The 19516-nt window shown below is 39.4% G+C and overlaps 1 protein-coding gene across 1 annotated transcript in view; it reads right to left on the bottom strand.

Moving 5' to 3' along the window:
- The window catches only part of tafa3a (TAFA chemokine like family member 3a), a 145698-nt gene that overhangs the window by 104465 nt on the left and 21717 nt on the right, over positions 1-19516 (bottom strand). The gene's annotated exons all lie outside the window — the stretch shown is intronic.

Here is a 19516-nt window from a genome sequence, read left to right as displayed (position 1 = left end):
ATGAACAAGTTCAGTTCAGCAGTGAAGGTGTGATCTCTGTGCTCCTGTTCCTCAGCTGTTTGTTCTCTCCAAGACTGGTCGGGAAAATGTTCTGCACTGTCACAAAAGTACCAACTGGGCATTTGTGCATTAACACCATCACCTTGAATCCACACTGTGGACAGAAAACATGGCAAACATTTGGACAACAGCAAAGAGCTGCGTTGAAATGGATTCAAAGGATGAACATTTGTTATGTGATGGCTCTTTCTGATGACTGATTTCAGAATATTAAGAGGTTTTTATGCTGACCCATTAGGACTAACTTAAAGACATGTAAGACATGCAACTTTCTATTTGATTCACTGTACTTAAGGTTTGCAAAATGCTTTAGTAGTGTATCTTTTTGAGAAAAAAGAACAGGCTGAAATTTCCTATTTCAGAGGAAATAAACCAAAGGCTCAGCTTAATTTAATAAACCCAGCCCATAACAGTATAATTGGATTAAATTATTTATTGCCTCAAAACAAAAGCACAGCAGTAAGTTTACATCAACAAACAGCCAAAAGCCAATAAAACAAAACAGGACACCTTAAACAATACTTAGAAGCTTTGACACATCAGGAATTAGATGAGATGAGTTCAAAAATATAACCCAGCACGTCTAAATTTGCAAATTAATATTTTGTGTATGCACAACATAAACAAACTGAAACGGGACTTATGTGCAAGGACTAGTTCTTGGAGACCAGTGGGCAGGTGGGGCAGGGATGTTGAAAGCTGGATTTTTGAGCTCGTGTTCAGGTTAGTTGTTTCCCCTTGCTTCCTTCGTCTTTATGCTAAACTAAACTAAGCTTAGAAAATTATCTCCACCAAAACGTGAATAAGCCTCTCATCTAACTCTTGGCAAGAAAGTTGCAAGCATCTGACAAAAAATGTTGAACTATTCCTTCAAAGCTGCAGTGGCCAGCAATTCAATGTACAGAATGCAAAGCAAAACCTGCCTCTAGGAAACCTCTCTCCACACTACATGAGCCTCCCTAAGATCGTGGTCCCTCTCGCTGCAACTCGCCTCCTCGAAGATGCCCCTCCAGGGCTTAGCAGCCCCAGGGCAGCGCACCTCGGGCTGCAGAGGCAGCTGCAACACTTCATCTAACAGCGGGGTGAGAGGCTAGGACACAACACACACACATACACCGCTGTCCCCCCTCAAAAGTTATTCCCCCTGTTTGCCATCATGCCTCTTTGCCACTCAAGCACCATGGCATCAAACATACTGAGCCTGAAGCTCTGTGTGGAGCCAGGACGTGTTTTGTACTGTACGCTAGAGCTGAACACTTAACTGAAGCTTTATCAAAATCGTAACACGGCCCACTACACTTGTCAAATCCCTGGATATTTCTTAAAGGCAAAATATGTGCCAAAATATCATTTTAAAATAAATATTGTTGTGCTGCAGAGATGTCCTAGCCAAAACATCATACTCTACAGACTTAAGAAAACATCTTTTTTTGGTACAAATCCCTGCAAAAATCACCATATTCATTTTAATATGTTTTTCAATTAAGATGAGAATTATATAAAAAAAAAGGAAATTACATTTAATAACATAAATCATATCGCAACTGCAGTATCAGTCAAAATAATCACAATTATGTTTTCACAAAATAGTTCAGGCCATTAAAAGCAAAGGAGTTATTAGTCATTTCTCACAAACTGCAGGATTTTCAGTCACTAAATCAGGCTTTTACCATCTGAAGGGACATGCTCGTACATATCTGCATTTGTAGAACAGCCAGTAGGAACAGCCTCTCTCTGAATTGACCTGTGATTGGCCAAAGTCTCCAGTCATTACAGAATTATTACAGAATTATTACAGAATATTTGCTCAATGACACCAAAGATAATAAGTGATTATTTCATCAAGTCGATATATAAATATTTTAATGGATACTGTCAATAAGATTGATCAAATTCTGAAGGAACATGCAAAGATAAACATTTAAGTTGACAATTAGAGCAACAAAAATTTCAGGTGTTGTCTTAAAAACACCCTAGCTGGGTGCAACTGAATTTCATTCAAAAAGTATCATGTCATCTTAGAGAGGCTGGATAATCACAGACATATTTAGATGGAGCTGCCGGGTCCCTGGCCAACGAGTATCCGCCACCTCTGAGACGAGCTCCAGTGAGCGGTAAACACTCTCCAGCTCAGACCGGAGGGCCACGTGTGGTGCCTCTCAGTGAAGACGTGTGGGAGAAGCCGGAGGAGCGATACTCAAGAGGGCGCCGAGGGAGGCTGACAGAGCAAAGAGGGAGCGGAGAAGCACGAGAGGTGAGGCAGAAAATGACAAATTAAACCGAGGCAGGAAGATGGAGCCGGCGAAGGAAGGCAGAAAATTTAGGGATGAAAGAGTGCGGGGTAGAGGAGAGAAGAAGAAAGTCTGTCTGGGTTGAGGTATTTTAGAAACAATAGAGGGGAGAAGAAGAGATATAGACTTGGAAAAGGAAGAGAAAAGAAGTGGGGAAAAAAGTATGTATGGCACAAAGATCTATAGCGACAGATAGAACGAACAGTAGGAGCTCAATTATCCACATTTCCTGCTGCTTCTCTCTCCGCCTGTGATTGGACAGCATGAATATATCACCTCTCGCTGCAAACTAATTAGTGTTTGTTTGGGGCGATCATTTCAAACAAAGTTTAAGTTTGCATCATTATTACTCGCAAAATTCCAAGCTGTTAGTGCATTGTAAACATTTGATTAAAATTAATTGAGCAGTGGGGAGCGCTGTCAAAACGAGCGGCGGCACAAGAAATCAGATGTTTGGGAAGGATTGTTCATGATTCCTCGGAGAGATGATGTCATTACGGGGCTAATAATAACAATAATTTAGCACACTTTCTCAGCTGCTCGCACCCGGCTCTCTGCTTGATTTTTCTTCGGTGTTTGCAAAGCCCGGGCAAACAAGACACTCGCGCACGCACACATACACGAAAAACACACGCACAGAAGTTATATTGAAAATGGCAGTGGAGAGATCTAATGCATCTGAGGCTGACGGAGGCCGGATCAATAAAGCTTTTGGATATTTTAAGAAAATGACTGAGGAGGCACGCAGCAGACAGCCCAGAGCTGTGCCGCGGCTTCAGCGCTCGCTGTGTGTATTTAGAGAGCTATTCCTGAGGGGAAGGCAAAGAGCAGCAAAGCTCAAACAGAGCCACAGAGTCATTATTTTTAGTCCTGTTTGCTGTGGGCTCGTTCGAAACGCCCTCTCTCCTCCTCCCCGGGAATAAAGAGCAGGCAGCAGCGTGAGGAGACAAATGGAACAGGCCCTGAGGAGAGCGCACACATCAATAGAAAATCAAATACAACCATAATTATAATCACTCAGTTTCATTTTTATAACAGTTTGTACAAAGTCATTACCGCGTTCTGAGAAGATACAAGAGGCTCGGAGCTGAAATTCACGTGTCTCAGCTCGAGTGTTGGCGTGGGGTTACATCTGACTAAAACATTTTCCACATCAAACTGCATTATACCTCGGCTCTTTGTGCTGCTGGACTTTTACAGGTCATTGGGGAGGAGGAAAGGTCTGACACTGTGCCGCTGTGGGATTTCAGGGCCGAAAAACGCTCCTTTATCATAGCTGCTCTGCTCTTCCCTGCAGGTGTGCATGTGTGTGTTTGAAAATGTGTAGTTCAAAGTGTACTCTTAAAAAATATGGGTTCCAAAAATCCTACCCAGAACCATTTGCTTTTGAAGAAACCTTTTTGATGAAAGGGTTCATCAAGGCTTCTTTGTAAGACTAAACGTTCCATTAAGTTAACCTTTTTCATCCAAGGAACTTTGGAGGTCGTCAAGGACTGTCAAAGGCATTGGTTAAATGATCCCCACCCTCAAGTTTCAAATCATATCTTTAAATACAGACGTATCCGGATTCCCCTTAATCAATTATTCTGAACATGAACTAAAAATATATTAAAAAAAACAAATTTAACAAGAGTAAAAGTGTCTGAAAAGGTGGGAAAGTGGGCGTGTCATGTTCTACAGATTGTCCCAACAGTGGTCCCAATTAAAACTGCCGGTTCACTAGATTTCACCATGGTTCCAAGAATCTTGAACATAACCGGTTCAAGAACTTGAGCTATTTTGGTGAAAATGGCTTTAGGTGGGTTCTACATGAAAACCTTTCAATGTAAAGGGGTGTTCAGAAGAACCCCATAGGTTTGACACCCTTAGAAGATGGAAAGGTTCTGGATAGAACCTCTCATAGGGGGTTTTGGGTAGATACTTTCACAGATGGTTCCAGGTATAACCCTTCATGCTGGGTTCTGGTAGAACTAGACTCTGCTGACTCTGTTCTGAGCAGAAACGTTTGATTAATCTGCACAATTTGACTTTGTCACTGTATCCATTCTTGTTGCAAATAAAGTTGCAAAAAGAAAAGATGAAGAGCCCTATGTGGTTCTAGTTAGCACCTTAATTTCTAAGAGTGTGGACAGAGAAATGAATCTGAACGTTTACATGAGGATGCCGTGCTTGTGTGCCTGTGTATGTCCGTGTATGTACGTTTGTGTGCGCGTGTCTCGATGTCCTTGTACGCGCACGCCTGCGCCACTGAAGCACCAAAGACAGGAACTCATTCTGGTGCCGCTAATACAGAACAAAGCAGAGCCAGAGATGACATCTATGATCTATCACACTCAGCCACCTGCTTCCCAAAAAGAAGGCCATTTAAATGCCACATCTGCTCCAGTGCACCACCATCCTCCAACCGTAAAACACAAAAGAACACCAGAACACAGCAGCACTCCCAGAATACATCAAATACTCCTCTTACATACTATAAATATATATATAAATGCACACTTGCACATACAGTATGCTCACACACGAGGGAAGAGCTCACGCTGAATCCTGACAACTGTTCGACAAAAGAAAAGAACAGATATATAACGTAATTTTTAGTTTGCAGTAACCCACACAGAGCCGAATGATGCATGTGCAGCTGTCATGTGTTGTAGAAACAGTGGAGGATAACTTCAGAGGTCACCCAGGCTGCACACACTGAGAACCAAAAGCCCATTGGTCACACAGCAAATGAGGTCCAACAAAATCTGACCGACTGTCTGTGTTTGGTTGGCTCACTGTGTGAACTGGACTGCACCGGTGTGGACAAAAAATTAATGTGCTCTGCCGCTGTGTACCGACAGGAAATGATGCAAGGCGCGCGCCGATGAACAGATGAGCTGCGACTAACGACCACCAGTTTCAAATTTTAGCCGTTTGTTTTGTCTCTGCTCAAAGCTGGTAGTTATGTTTTCAGTCCTGCATCTTTGTCTGTTTCTTACTTGGCAGGACATGTTAAGACATCTGGCAGATTTCCATTTCATGGACAGGTGGTAGAAACAAAAATCCAGACAAAGATGCAGATCCAGAAGTATTTTAAACACATATTTTTACATAAGCTTATATACATGTTTGACAAGTTCAACCACCAGAAAATAAAGCTGGCACATGTCCATGACTGTCTCTGACAATGAATTTGGATATGGATGCAGATAGAGGTTTTCAAAATAAAATAAATGTATATTATAATAATAACTTTTACGGTTACAATAACAGTAACAGGTTCTATTGTTAAAGGAGTAGTTCAACATTTTGTTCAACTCACATATAAATGTTAAAAATGAAAGTAGAGCCACTGACCTTAGCTACCATCACTTTTCAAGCTCAGTTATAATGTATCTCATTTATTAAATCTATAGGCTACAAAAACAAAGGTATAAAAACAAGTTAGAGTTTTTGTCAGGACGTTGTGAGCTTAACAGGTGCTGTTTTCTGTTGCCTTTTACTTTTGGACAGAGCTAGCTGCTTCACCATGTGTGTAGTCTTGCTCATGCATATAACGGGTACTGTGTTGGAGGCGATCTTTCTTCCATTTCTGGAGCATGACGCTGACTTCAGGTATAAAACTTCCCAGATCTTCACACTGTGTGGACCTAAGAGTAAGACGGCTAACTTCTAGTTTACCCCACCGCTAAATTGAATGGAAATAAAATGATGTAAACTTTCCAAATGTTAGGACCAAACAGATAATGAAACAAGTCATTTCACAGGAGTTAGAGTGATCAAAAAGATGCATTCACCATTTTATGGCCACTTCAATGAGAAAAAGTCATTTTAGCCACAATGCATCACAGGACGGTGTCATTATACAGCTTGGCTACTATGTCAAATTTGCTTAAAAACTAAAAACTGGTCTTGCTAAAAATGCTAACTAGCTTCTGGCTCTAGCTTTATGATCAAAGTATAGATATGAAAGTGATCTTCTCATCAAACAAGAAAGTTAGCATATTTCCCAAAATGACAAGCTGTTCCTTCAAAGTAAATTCATAGGACTGTGCCGTCTTTGTGAAGGTGAATGCTTTCTAAATGCTCTCTAGTGCCTCAGTTTTTAGTTTTCTGAATTGTCATCAGAGCTGCTGCACCACTGTCTCCCAATTTATTACATTACTGCCGTGATAAAAAAGAAGTCAATCAAAGGTACATTGAAAAACTGAGCAACTTTTGTAGTCATGTTGGTATTTCAATGTACAGCAGGACTATTCAACTTCAATAATAAGAAAATCATTATGACAAACTTGACCACACTGAAGAGAGCAGTGTGATGCTCGACTGAGTGGATGCCAGGTGCAGAGCGTGTGTAATCCTGTTGCAGCGAATCACAGCACACGGGTGCTTGAAAAAGACCTAACCAATACCATATTGGCTCAGATCATATGTTCTATGGTTCAGATGTCTCAAAGCAGCTCGGAGATATTTATCATATCAAACACATGCCTGTTTGATTTGCAGGCAGCCTCTTGTAGGTCACAGAAAAATTCAAAAGGGCTGTATCCACCCCCCCAGCTGCTAGTTGAATAGGCCTGGTATACAGTATGTACGTTCACACGCTCTTGACGGAGAAACTTATTCTTAAACATTGAGATTTTAACAGCATTCCATCTGATGCTTTCCAGAAGTTATTTCATCCACTCTCAGTCAGTCTGCCTCGCCTATTTCTCCTTCAGTCGGTGATATCTTCCTTTTCCCATCATCCCCGGGCTGTATAAGTGTAAGTGTAAGTGGACAGTGATAGTGATAGTGAGATGTAAGAAAGGTTTCCAGGCAACATAAAGGGAGGTTACAGACGGAACAATGTCACGCTGTGCCACGCTGAGGAGTTCAAATCATAGAAAAAGCCACCAAAGAGGACAACATTGTTACAGTTTAAATTACACCCACAACAGGTCTACAAAGGCTGCGCTGCATTATGATACTGGAGTAACACTCACCGAGAAAATATCTCTGCCCTTTTGATGCCAGCCAGTCCACTGACTCTTTTTCAATGTCAGACTCACAGATTCAAAGATTCAAAGAAGTTCTCATTCAGGTCACATGTAGAAGGAATTTCACTCTGGTTATATCTGTTTTCTCAATGTTCAAAATGCAATCACAAACCAATCATACAGAGAAACACAAAATAACTACTATATACAAGACATTTAGTGAAATAAACATAGACAGACTGCCAAACAAAAACATACAGCTGATATTCAGATACAGGGCTTAAAACAGCAGGGTTTTGTTCCTCCTGCTGCAAATACTTGAGGAGTTATGATGTTCTCCATATGTCAAATTTGCATAGTGAGCAGAAGACAGTAATATAAAATGATAAAACATAAAATATGGAGACTGGTTCTGCCGCTAATGTGCAAGCTTCCTTCTGCATGAGGGTTTAGTTCGGTACAAAGAAAACAGTTCCAACATGAAGCTGCTCGCAACAACGTGGATCATCTTGTGTAACCTGGTCACGATTTCTGGATGGGGACACTGGTGTTGAATTTTTCAAATTTATTTTTTTGGCACCTTTACCACCACTCGTTGCCTACTCCTTCCATTATATCGGAGAGAAGGCAGACATTTCTACGGCCAATATCTCCAAAACACGGCAACTCACACCAAAATTATCTAGATGGATAAATGGCACTGCAGGCCAGAAGAACTGTCCCTTTAAACAATAACAAAAGCAGAAGGAAGAGAAATAATCAGTGAAATTTAAAAGTAGGATAATAAAGCATTAAATTTTAGCTATAGTGGTCTTCAGAAGGCTGTAATCACTTTTCCTTCTGTAACTTTTGAATCAGCTGGTATTTTGGAAAAGTGGTTTATTTATCAGTATTCGTTTTTTTAATTAATGCATTCACAATATAACTGAATACTATTGATTGTCCTGCACACGTACTGTAGTTTGACAAGTTTACAGAGTTATTATCAGGATGCAAACTACAGGAGAGTCCAACAGATGAAGTCACGAGCTCCCCTGAAAACATGATTTGTCAAATTTTGGGGGAAAATCTTGGGGAAACGCTGACAATATGTTGTTTTTGCAGTGTGTTTCTATTTTTCTGTATCTTTATCATCAGTGACCATGCTTAAAATGAGGCTACTATTGATGTATGATTCATGCATGAGGGTGATTCATCACTAATTCACTTTAAAGTAATAAACATATCAGCGAGCGAGCTTCTCCTGAAAGCCGTGGAATAGTTCTCACACTGGTTATTATGGATATTCTGCCTGTGTTTTGCTTTGATCTTTACTTTACTGTATCACATTTGGAAGCTATGTTCTGTTCTATCTTCATTTTTCATCTTTTAACACACACACATGTGAGTTCTGCCACCAGGCATCTCTCTCACAGTAAATAAATAACAAAAAGACGTAGTTTGTTGACGTCGTGAAGCTGTTGTCATCACCGCTATTGCAGATGAAAATCTATCGTACATGACTCAGATAGAAATCATGTTCATGGACAGAAAAATTAAAGTTTTATTCACCTATGTTTAGTCACAGTCGCTGAATTCCTTTTTTCTGTTTTCCTCGCTCTCTTGAACTATCCGACATCCCTACATTTGTCTCACTGCACTGATCTTAAATTTGTCTCAAATAATCAGCTCTTGAGATAACAGTGAGCTCTAACAGGAAATTCGATTGTCTTAAATGAGATCTTAAATTTGTCTCAGTGGTAAAATTAAAGTCTTGTTGCTCCATAGTCATCAAGCAGAAACCTCTGAGTCACCTATGAGCTCAGCAAAAGATCTCCTGCTTCTCTTTTGTTCTGCTCCTTTTTTCTTCCTGGCGGGGGGGGGTTAGGAGAAACAGCTGAGACTTCAGTAAGCACAAAATAACAATCTCATTTATTTCTCACAAGACAAAGAAAAGACGATCTTGAGAATCAAAATGTTCCTCTGGAAAGCAGAGATTGTAGTTGTGTGTTTATATCTTGATGAAGAACGAGCAGTAGAACAAAGGGAAAGTTAAAATAAAATCAATATCATTTGGTATCAAAACACTAAAAAATATTGTTTTAAGATAAGCAGCAATATCCAACCTTGCCTGTATAAAATTCAGTATAGAATTAGAATATTAAAATAGAAATCAGCAGGTTTCTGATCAAACAAAAAGCGTAATGTATTCTTGTCCAATTATCTACATAAACAGACAGCAGCAAACATCTTCTCTATACCGAGGATTGTTTTTTTTCCACAGTATTTGTTATCGCTGAGCTGTATCAGCGTGTGGTGAGATCACTTTGTGACCCTGTTTGTTTAGCATGGGAGGCTGGCTGTGGTTCAGGAGCCACAGAGGGAGGCTGCGTGGGCTATTTTAATGAACTCCCTGCTTCAGAGTGATGAATAGGTGTGTCTGAGCTCAGTGTCTGCTCCACCCCTTCAGAGGGCTCAACTACCAGGGCGCTCGTGAGCAGAGCCCCGCGCTTCCCACACACACACACACACACACACACACACAGAAACATCCAATGTATACCAATAATGAACACACAGCAAACGCTTATGCATGCACATAGAAGATACACACGATCAATGCAACTGTATTCCTAGAAACAAATTCACAAGTGAGATTTCCTGCAGATGTGAAACCACACACAGCATCGCAACACAATTATACTAAAGAAAAGCCAACAGCTAAATAATAAAAACATACTGTACATAGAGGGCATGAAAGCACATTTTACTTACATCACCCATAATGTAATTATCATAACTGACAATTGTGTGAGAGATTGAAATCTGTTTGAAGTGTGCAGTGCTCTATAAGAAAGAGGTGATGCGATTTATTTCCTTTAGAATTAGCTGTTTAAGAATTTGATTTAGAATCTGATGACAATTGTGAGGCTTTTCTGTTGCTATGACAATGCCAATGAAAAGTAATTAAAATCGGATCAAACAAAACATCTGCTAAGGATGCTAACAGCTAAGATTGTTTTTTTTTAATTTTTACTCTAACAACTAAGATGTGTTTCCCAAACTTTTAACAGATGTTTAAAGACAGTTCATGCTTATAAGCCCCTTCCACACACACACACACACACACACACACACACACACACACACACACACACGTGCCTATATATAAAATCACGTCAAACTGTCAAAGTCCTCAACGCAGATTAATGAGAAGGATCTGCTGAAGAGGAACCACACAACTCTGCCTTGTTTAGCTGAATGTCAGAGAATCAGACGGTAAATTGTTTTCCACTCACAGTCTCTGCCTGTATTTTGCAAATCACATTTTTTTTATCCGTGTGTCCCCCAGGTCATGTCATAAACTGCTGGGGGTTGAGAACAGTGGACTCAGAGAAATACTTGTTGTAAAAACAACGTTTCCTGGACTGCCACACACATCTTCAGCGACCAATCAGAAAGCGGTGAAGTCACGTCCAATCCTCAAATCTAGCTGGCTACTTATGAAATACATGAACAAAAATTGCATCACTTGTGAAAGGGATTGGCGCATCTATAGAGGTTGTGGTAATTTGACTGAAATAACAGCTCTTAAATCTACACATTCCTTTGATCTTCATGAAAGACATGAAGTTAACGGCTCTTAGCGTCAACTGTCAAAGCCTGCAAAACTGAAAATTACTTTGGCAGGACGAAAACATCACGTTCTGACAACATGAGCAAAAACATGGTGAATGCAAGCGGTTTCTTTGTATTGAATTATTAAAGGAATTACTGTTGGTGTTTTTTTTTTATTTTCCTAGCCCTGGCCATTGGTTTCATTGTTATGCTAACCCCAAAGTAATAAGATGTCAGGGGCGAGAAACATGGGAACCAGATTTTTGATTTAATATTGAAATGTGACCCCCCCCCCATGCTACTTAGAGACATGTCCTTGGTCTGGTTGGTTGTAGGTCTGTCTAATTCTGTCCAGGGTCATTTTAGTCTGTGCCCACTGATAATGAGAGATTCCAGACTAATTCACAAGTGCTAACTGGTCCTGTGTTGCCGGGCTGAGAAGCTTGAACGGTGAATAAGCAGAGAGTTTAGCCAGATTCATTATCATTAAGAAGTAAAACTGAAAGTAAGCAGTGAGTGTGAATAACTGCACAACTACAATAGGTCAACGTAGAAACAGGAACTCAATCTGTTACTCTGATTTATGTTTACAGCAGAAAATTTGAGTGATATTTTTACTGTTTGCCTTTGTCCTTCTTTCACATAAATTTGACAAACAGAGTTTATTAACAGTCTATCACATTGTGTGACTGCTGCTGTGACTGATTTTCAGTGATTTCCTACGTTATGGGAATTACTTTCATGAGTATAATCATCAAAGCTGAAAGAAATTACATCTAAAGCTACAAAAACAATGATGTAATAAATGTAATAAATCATATTTTTTCTTCTGGAGTATTGACTCAATATAATTACTTATAAACAGAGTTGGACAAATTACTGAAATTTAGTACAGAGTTACAGTTATTAGTTACTTTCCTTATTCCTGCATTTTTTAAAAAAATGCCAGCCTTTAATTCTCTTATTAATGCACACATAGCTATGTCTTATTTTATTGTAGCTACATTAATTTAGTGGTTATATTCTTTTATTGTAGCTGTATTATTTTTATTATAGCTGTATTAATTTAGTGTGGGAATATCCTTTTATTGTAGCTGTATCATTTTATTGTAGCTATGTTATTTTGGTGCAGTTATATTATTTAATGTAGCAAAATGAAGTTTATTGTAGCCATATAAATATAGTGGTTATATTCTTTTAGTGTATCTATATTATTATAGTGACATCACTGTGCCCATTATCACTAATAGGAGTTATTAATGCTCCTGACTATCAGAGGGCATGAATGAGTAGCGTTCCTACCTGTAAGCAACACTTTTATTGCCTATTTAGGTTAAAACAGTGGGATTTCGCACAAGATGAGACAACAGGTTATGTAGTGTTTATTATATTACAATGAAAAGAAAGTTCACAGCACCTGAACTCACACCACCAGCAGGTCGGGTGACGTTACATCACAGATCAGGGCAGTTGGACACTGTTTTCAGGGAACGAGCCCATATAAATTTCAGTAATTGTTTCATTAATAAAGAGATGAGTAATTCGTTGCATGTCTAGTTGCTACCAAATATCGTGGAATTACAGTAACGCTCACATGAAACTAAAACTAGAATTCTGTTTTAAAACAGACCACTGGGCCTTCGGTATATCTGATGTTTATGTTGTATACTGATGTATTGCAGGAGGCTCTCTGACGGGAAAAAACTGAATGTATTAACCTTTATTTTTCCACGGCAGATTTGATGAGCAGATCTGCTTTTGTGCAGAGATGCTGCGTTGCACATACACCAAAATGCCTGGAAGGTAGGATGAGACACAGACCACTATCGCTGCAGTCTTTTAGCTTTTTTTTTTTTTTTTCCTGAACAGATGGAGGAGACAGTTTCTATAACATATCACAGTTCATTAGCACTGAGCCAGAACTGTTTCATTTTCTTCCCTTTTCAGCGAGGATTTATTCTCCTCCTCATCGCGGTCAGGATGATGTTCTGTCAGATTCTTACACTTGTGTCATAGAAACATGCTCTTTGGAAAGGACGTGCTCTATCTGGAGCCAAGTCTTCTCTGGCTCCGCTCCAGCTGTACGAGGAGGGAAATGCCTTCACAACCGTCGGTGTAATGCAAATGTCCACGTCCACGTCCGACTCTGTAGTCCCAGTGGTGCCCAGGGGGCCTTCAGGGTAAGATTTGCCGTATCTTAATACAGAATCTCTGTCTGTCAAGTCTCACACCATTAATTCAACGGAGGCTCCACAAACTGTTAACTGTCAAGCTATCAACTCCCCCTCTTCCCCCCGTCCGTCTCTCCCTCGCTTCTTATAGAGCTCATTTACAGATAATAGGCCATACAGGGAGAAAAGTGCCCTTTTTAATTATCCAGAGGATTATGAGGTTTGAGTTGTTCCCAAATGCTAATACATAGATCGCAGCTGTGCATCTTTGCATAAGGAGGAGTATATTACCCTTCCATTTGGCCTCTGTTGCTGATGGCTTACAGCTGATCTTTGCACACCTCATTTGACGGGAAAATAAGAGGCTGAAAAGCTCCGCATGAGGGACCTGTGAGCGTAATGAGGTTCGGAGATCCGATGAGGGAGCAAATGCCAGAACACACACAGTTAATGACAGAAGCGAAAGATGGAATCAATCAGGAATTCATTTTGATGAATAAAAGATACTGACGAGGATGATTTTATGGTCGTGAGTCGAACTCATAAATCAAAATTGATCAGTGAAAACAATTCTAAGAGTTTGATTTAATTTATAGTGATTCAGTAGGGGATGAGTGACATTTACAACTTCAGGACAATTTAGTGATCTATGTTGTTTAACTCAGACTGACTTTCCAATAGTTTTCAAATGATACGTCTGTACAGAATAGTTTGAAGCTTCTAAACTTCATTCATAATAATATTAGAATTATACAACGTTTTCTGTGTGATCTAAGATCCAATAATTGATTAATAAGTGATTTTCAATAACTCCATAATGTTGAAAACGACAAAATTTATTGAAAAAAAGATGGATATAAAATATTTTTAAAGAAACATTCTTCTTCTTCTCCAATCCATATTGTTTCAAAAACCACATTTTCAGTGCGGTGAAAAAACTTTTTGCTCTGCTGCTCATCACAAACGAAGGCAGCCTCCTAACTGTGTTAGCAGGGCGGTCTAGCAGCAATCTACCGCTGCATTCCAGAAAGTTGAAGATTGGAATTTCCCAATTAAAATTTTCAACTTCCGACCTCCAGGCGTTCCAGGTGCACAATGCCAAGTGTAAAAAAGAAAAAGAGGTAGACCATGATGTTTCTTTGGCAAGTGTACACACAACTGAACTCTCAGCAGTGCAGCCTCCCTGCGGATAAACAAAAGAGAGGAGGACAAACAACGGTATCAGACGCGGTTATACATTTTATTTTATGTCACCTTCATACTTGGAAATGCATCTAAATATTCTATTGTAGCCACTGTACCAGCTGACAGACATGACTTACCCTACAGGCCCCCAAAATTCATACAGAGCTGAAAAACTCTACTCTGTTACTTCGTCCCACATGCTGGAATTTGCTCCAGGAAAAAAGAGAAGATGTTCTCATTAATTCCACTGAGACAATTCCATGGTTTAATAGCTAATTGTAAATAGTACTGTTTTTAATTTTTAATTGCTTATGTTACTTATTTATCTTGCTGCCAACTCATGCACTTTTACCTACTGACATTGTTGCATGAGGATTTATATAAGTAAATGATAATGATGATGATGATTATTATTCACTAGCCTTCAAATTGTAGTTTACAAACACCTCCAACCCTCCTACTGCTGACTGAAATCTCACCTTCAGAAAACAAATAAATTATATGACACTGGCAAAACAAGTTTGACAATCAATTGCAGAACAGGTTTTATGTACGGCTGGAAGTTTGATTGTAATTAACTGCAGGTAAATATGCTTTACTTTGTCTTTTAGTTGATGGTTTACTATTTGCGATGCGTGCTTCCATGGGTGCTGCCATCGTTGTGCGACATCAGCCATCTGCCTCTTCTTGAACAAGTACCGACTGTGAGTTTCCGTTCCATTAATCTTTTTCTAGTAGGAGGTTGGTTTGTCTAGAAGGCTGCGAAACAGCAACAAAAATGACCTTTACTGATTAGTTATGTTCATTAAAAATAAGTTGATTTAATAAAAAAAAGACTAATTAAATCCAATGAGTCACTTTATTCAAACTGAGGATTTTTAAAAAATATGACATTTGAAGCTTCATTTATAAACCTCAACAGAGGCTTTGATGTAAAAACCAGACTTTCAGTGCAGCCCGATCAATAACCAATCATTAAAATATAGAAATATATAAAAATATAAGGGTTCTTCCTGGGGGGCTGTGGTTCTACCCAGAACTATTTGCTTCTGAAGAACCCTCTTCAGAAGTAAAAGTTTGTAAAGGGTTCTCTGTAAGACTAGGGTTCTATTAAGAACCCTTGTCAACCAAAGAACCTTTTTTTAAAGAAAGAGTTCTTCAAGATTGCTGAAGTCCTTGGTTCTCAGTGGAATCCCACGCATGGGTTCTAGATAAAGCCTTTTGGAATATGAGAGGGTTGATTTTTAGGTTGAACACGCAGGGTGGGTTCTAACTAAAAGCACTGTAAAGTAAAAGAGTTTTTGGTAGAATCCTTGTGGTATAAAACCCCCTAGGTGGGTTCTACATAAAACCCTTGTGATATAAAAGGGTTATCTGTAGAACTTCCTGGGTGGGTTCTTGCTAAAACCATTGTAAGATAAAAGGTTCTCAGAAGAGATCTTGTAATGTAAAACAGTTTTCAGTAGAATCCCCTGGGTGGGTTCTTATTAAAACCATTATAACATAAACAGGTTCTTAGCAGAACCGCTTGGGTGGGTTCCTGTTAGCACCCTTAGAAAGTGGAAAGGTTCTGTGTAGACCTCTCAGAGAGCACCCTGAGTGGAACCATTTCACCATAGAAAGGCTCTCTGTAAAACCTCTCAAAGGGGGGTCTGTGTGAAACCTGTCAAAGATGGTTCTCAGTAGAACCCTTTATAAGATGGGTTTTAAGTAAAACTCTCTGAAAGGGCACCAAGTGCATCCTTGGTTTAGTTTCCTCCTATGGGGACAAGCAAAAGAACCCTTTATGGTTCTAGTTACCTATTTCTAAGAGTGTGCAAAACAAAAAGAGGATGACAAAGAGAACTGGATCTATTTTTTTACAATATGTCTGACACTGAGTGAACTTCCTGTGCATGAATACAGATATACTGAGCATGATTCATAAACCCTAAAGACCCGCTGCTCAGCACCGACTCTATAGGCAACAGTATGACAGAAACAAAAATACCAACTGCAAAAATCTGACCTGGTCCTAAATTTATGTTCCTACCGTGCACACGGTGAAATATCAGCATACGTTTCAAATCAACAACATTCACAGTCATTAATTACAGCTCCTTCACAGAGGTATACGGGATTTCAAAACACCCACATGCTCCATACACAGTCCCCAAACAAACAGCGGAGACTTTATTTTCTTCTCTTTAATTCTGTATTTTCTTCTTGGCTCGCTTAGCTGCTACTTTGTCAGCGAATGTGGGAGACAAAATAATTGCCTCTATATTTCCTGAATTGATTTCTTGCACAGTTCTAATACAGTGGTCAGGCTGGCACTCAGGCATCCATGACAGGCCCTTGTACTGCAGCCTTTGTATTTCTGGAGGAAAAAAAAAAAAAACACTCCAGAGTCAAGACTTTTTTTTTTTTTTTTTTATTTTCTACAGCTGGTTATCAAGGTCAAGCATTAACAGTCAAAACAGAAATCCCTCCAAGCAAATCCATTCATTCAAAACGCAGCTGAAGCACACACTGTCGGTAACAGTTAAAATTATTCTAAATTAACCTCATAATGACTCACAAAAGCTGTGAAATATAAAAAAAAAATACAATATGCCAGTGATGTCCCAACCTGAGGGTCAGCTCAGATTTTTAACAAGACACGAGATATGGAGGAAAAAGAACATTTCTGCTCAAGAAAGTGTTACGTTGCTTCAGTACATACCTGGTACAGACACCTTTTACAGTAAGCCAAAGAGCGCAGGGCAATGCTAACAAGAGGCTGGTATTGAGCAGAAGCAGAGAAAATAAATCTTCCAAAATGTTAAGCTGTGGGCTCAGAACTTAGGAAATCAGATTTACTGCACTTGCTCTTTTAACTGTATTGATTCTACTTGTGTATGTTTTTCCAATAAATAAACACAAATCTACCAACACATTGGTATGCATGTTGTGTTCAGGCACTAACAGAAATAAGAAATGTAGCAGATTTAAAGCCTCTGGAAACTTGTCTTGAAATAGTAAAAATGCATATATGATATCAGTGTTGAGTGTCTCATTAAGGATACACAAGAGAGTAAGAATAAACATTCATAACTATTAGAAAGTTTAAAAAAACAGCTCATTTAGCTGTTTAGACTGTGTAGGTGTGGCAGATCACTTTTTTTGTTTGATATCTTCCTCAGGAGTACCGATAAAGAAGCTAAGCAATGTACTGCTGCTGGACGGGGGCAGCAGCAAAATGTATTTTAGCCACTAAAAAACAACAACTTCAGTGTAAAGATTGTGTAAAGCAACAAAAATCATGAAAAAATGAACAGTTTTCTTTGCTCTGAACACAGAGGGTGTGTCCGCTTCACTGTCACAATGTCAAACACCACCACGACCTGAAAATGACCTGAAATATGGACGCTCCTTCTCGCAGCTTTATTGGAGATGTCCAGACATGTTTGAACCACCGGACCCAGCGGACGTGACAGAGAGACGCTGAGAGTTTGTAAATGACCATTAGGGAGGGTGAAATGAGGGGGAGGCGGTGTATTTTGTGTGTCCATTCCTGGGGCTTACATAGTGTCATCATGGAGCCATGTTTCAGGTCCGACACAAAAAATCCTGAACACAGAAACTGTGAACGACAGTTTACTCCACGTTCTCAGCGTTTTCACATTTTCAGCAACAATGTTCTAACATGTCTGTTGTGTTTAGAAGAAAAACCCTCACTTTTTTCCTTTGCACAAGAAACAAATGTAAAATTGCTGCATGCTTTCACTGCTTTTCTTTGCCGATGGAGAAGTGAAGCCGCTGTCTATGTTCTCTTCAGACTCCTCTGACAAAAACAGTAATTTTACCTCACAGAACACAAGAGTTGCTGCCTGCTGTTCTGCTGCCGCCTCAATCAGTCAGTTTGTTTGCATTTTGATTTTTTATCACGTTGATTCAGATCCAAACTAACATTACGTGCTGCAGATTGAGGCAGTGATAAACCAGCAGCTCCTGTGTTCCTGCGTGACGGTAAAAGGTAAAATTACTTTTCAAAGGGGTCTGGAGCGATACAGCAGCTCCGGTTCTCTGTTGTCTCAAAGAGAAGTTTTGTTGCACCCATTTGATGGAACAACTGACATGGATTTTTGATGACTGGTTCACAGAATGAATGAAGTAGTTACCACAATTAATGTGCAAATCACACACACATATTTACCTGTGCCGGACAGTCTTTTGTATATGCACGTCTCTGCTCAGTGTCTTCACATGGTCGATACAGTTTGCTCTCCATCCTTGAGGCTCATTACAAATTGTGAAGCTCTGACTCACCACTGTGAGTTACACTCTCAGGTAGGATGGCCTGCTCTGGCCACCCGTAGGCTCCAACATTGGTACATCTTTATTTATAAGGCAATTTCTGCTCCGCTCTCACACTACCTGTGTGTTTTAATCACACAGAGAAGTGCTGGACAGTATTCATTGCATTCTCAGGACTCCTTTATGGTCTCTGTCCAACACGCCCTGACAAATTGGAAAAAGGGCTTTTGGGTATTCTGCACCCTCAGCGTGGAATTTCTTGCAGAATGACTTTAAACTAGAGGAAGTTGTCTCGTTGACTGCTTTTATATCCAAAATGAAAGGCTTGGAGGCAGATTCCATAGGATGTCGATGTTTTTAGCTTGCCTGAATGCATAAATGGCTCCTAGAAAGTTATCTTTTATTGCAAATTTCAGTGCATGTTAAGAGTATTTTGTCTCCCTTTGTGTCTCTGTCCACAGCTTTGTGTTTTTGCTGCATACTGTCTTGCCCAGGTCTCCATTGAAGAAGGGATTCTTCTTGGTAAATTAAGGTTAAATAAGAAAATATACATCAGGAAAGTGTATAAAAATGTATAGTTATATTTCAAATTTGGATTAAATCTGATTTCTAATATATTTAGATGCTTATTATTATGTACAAGAGACCCTAAATTAATTACATACTTAGAAGGCTGTTGTGGATTTGGCTTTAAGTATTTAAATGAACATGAAAAACAATTATTAATTATTACATAGTCTAACTATTATATCATCAAAAGTGCATCAACATGCCATTGCATACACTTGTGGAACAACATCACACCGTCCTCAGCCTCATGTCCAAACTCACAATAAATTCCTTTCCTGTAGACGCCGCAGCCTGCACATATAACGGATTATCAGTTATAAATATACAACAACCTTCCTCCGTATAGCCTTACCGGAAATTAACTAGAAAAGGAACAAAAAACAATGAATAAAAAATGAGAATA

This window comes from Lutjanus erythropterus, chromosome 2, assembly GCF_056507025.1.
Source record: "Lutjanus erythropterus isolate fLutEry1 chromosome 2, fLutEry1.hap2, whole genome shotgun sequence".
In the NCBI taxonomy this organism is placed as follows: Eukaryota; Metazoa; Chordata; class Actinopteri; order Lutjaniformes; family Lutjanidae; genus Lutjanus; species Lutjanus erythropterus.
The sequence above is the reverse complement of the archived record's forward strand: the minus strand, read 5'-3'. Positions and strand labels throughout refer to the sequence as shown.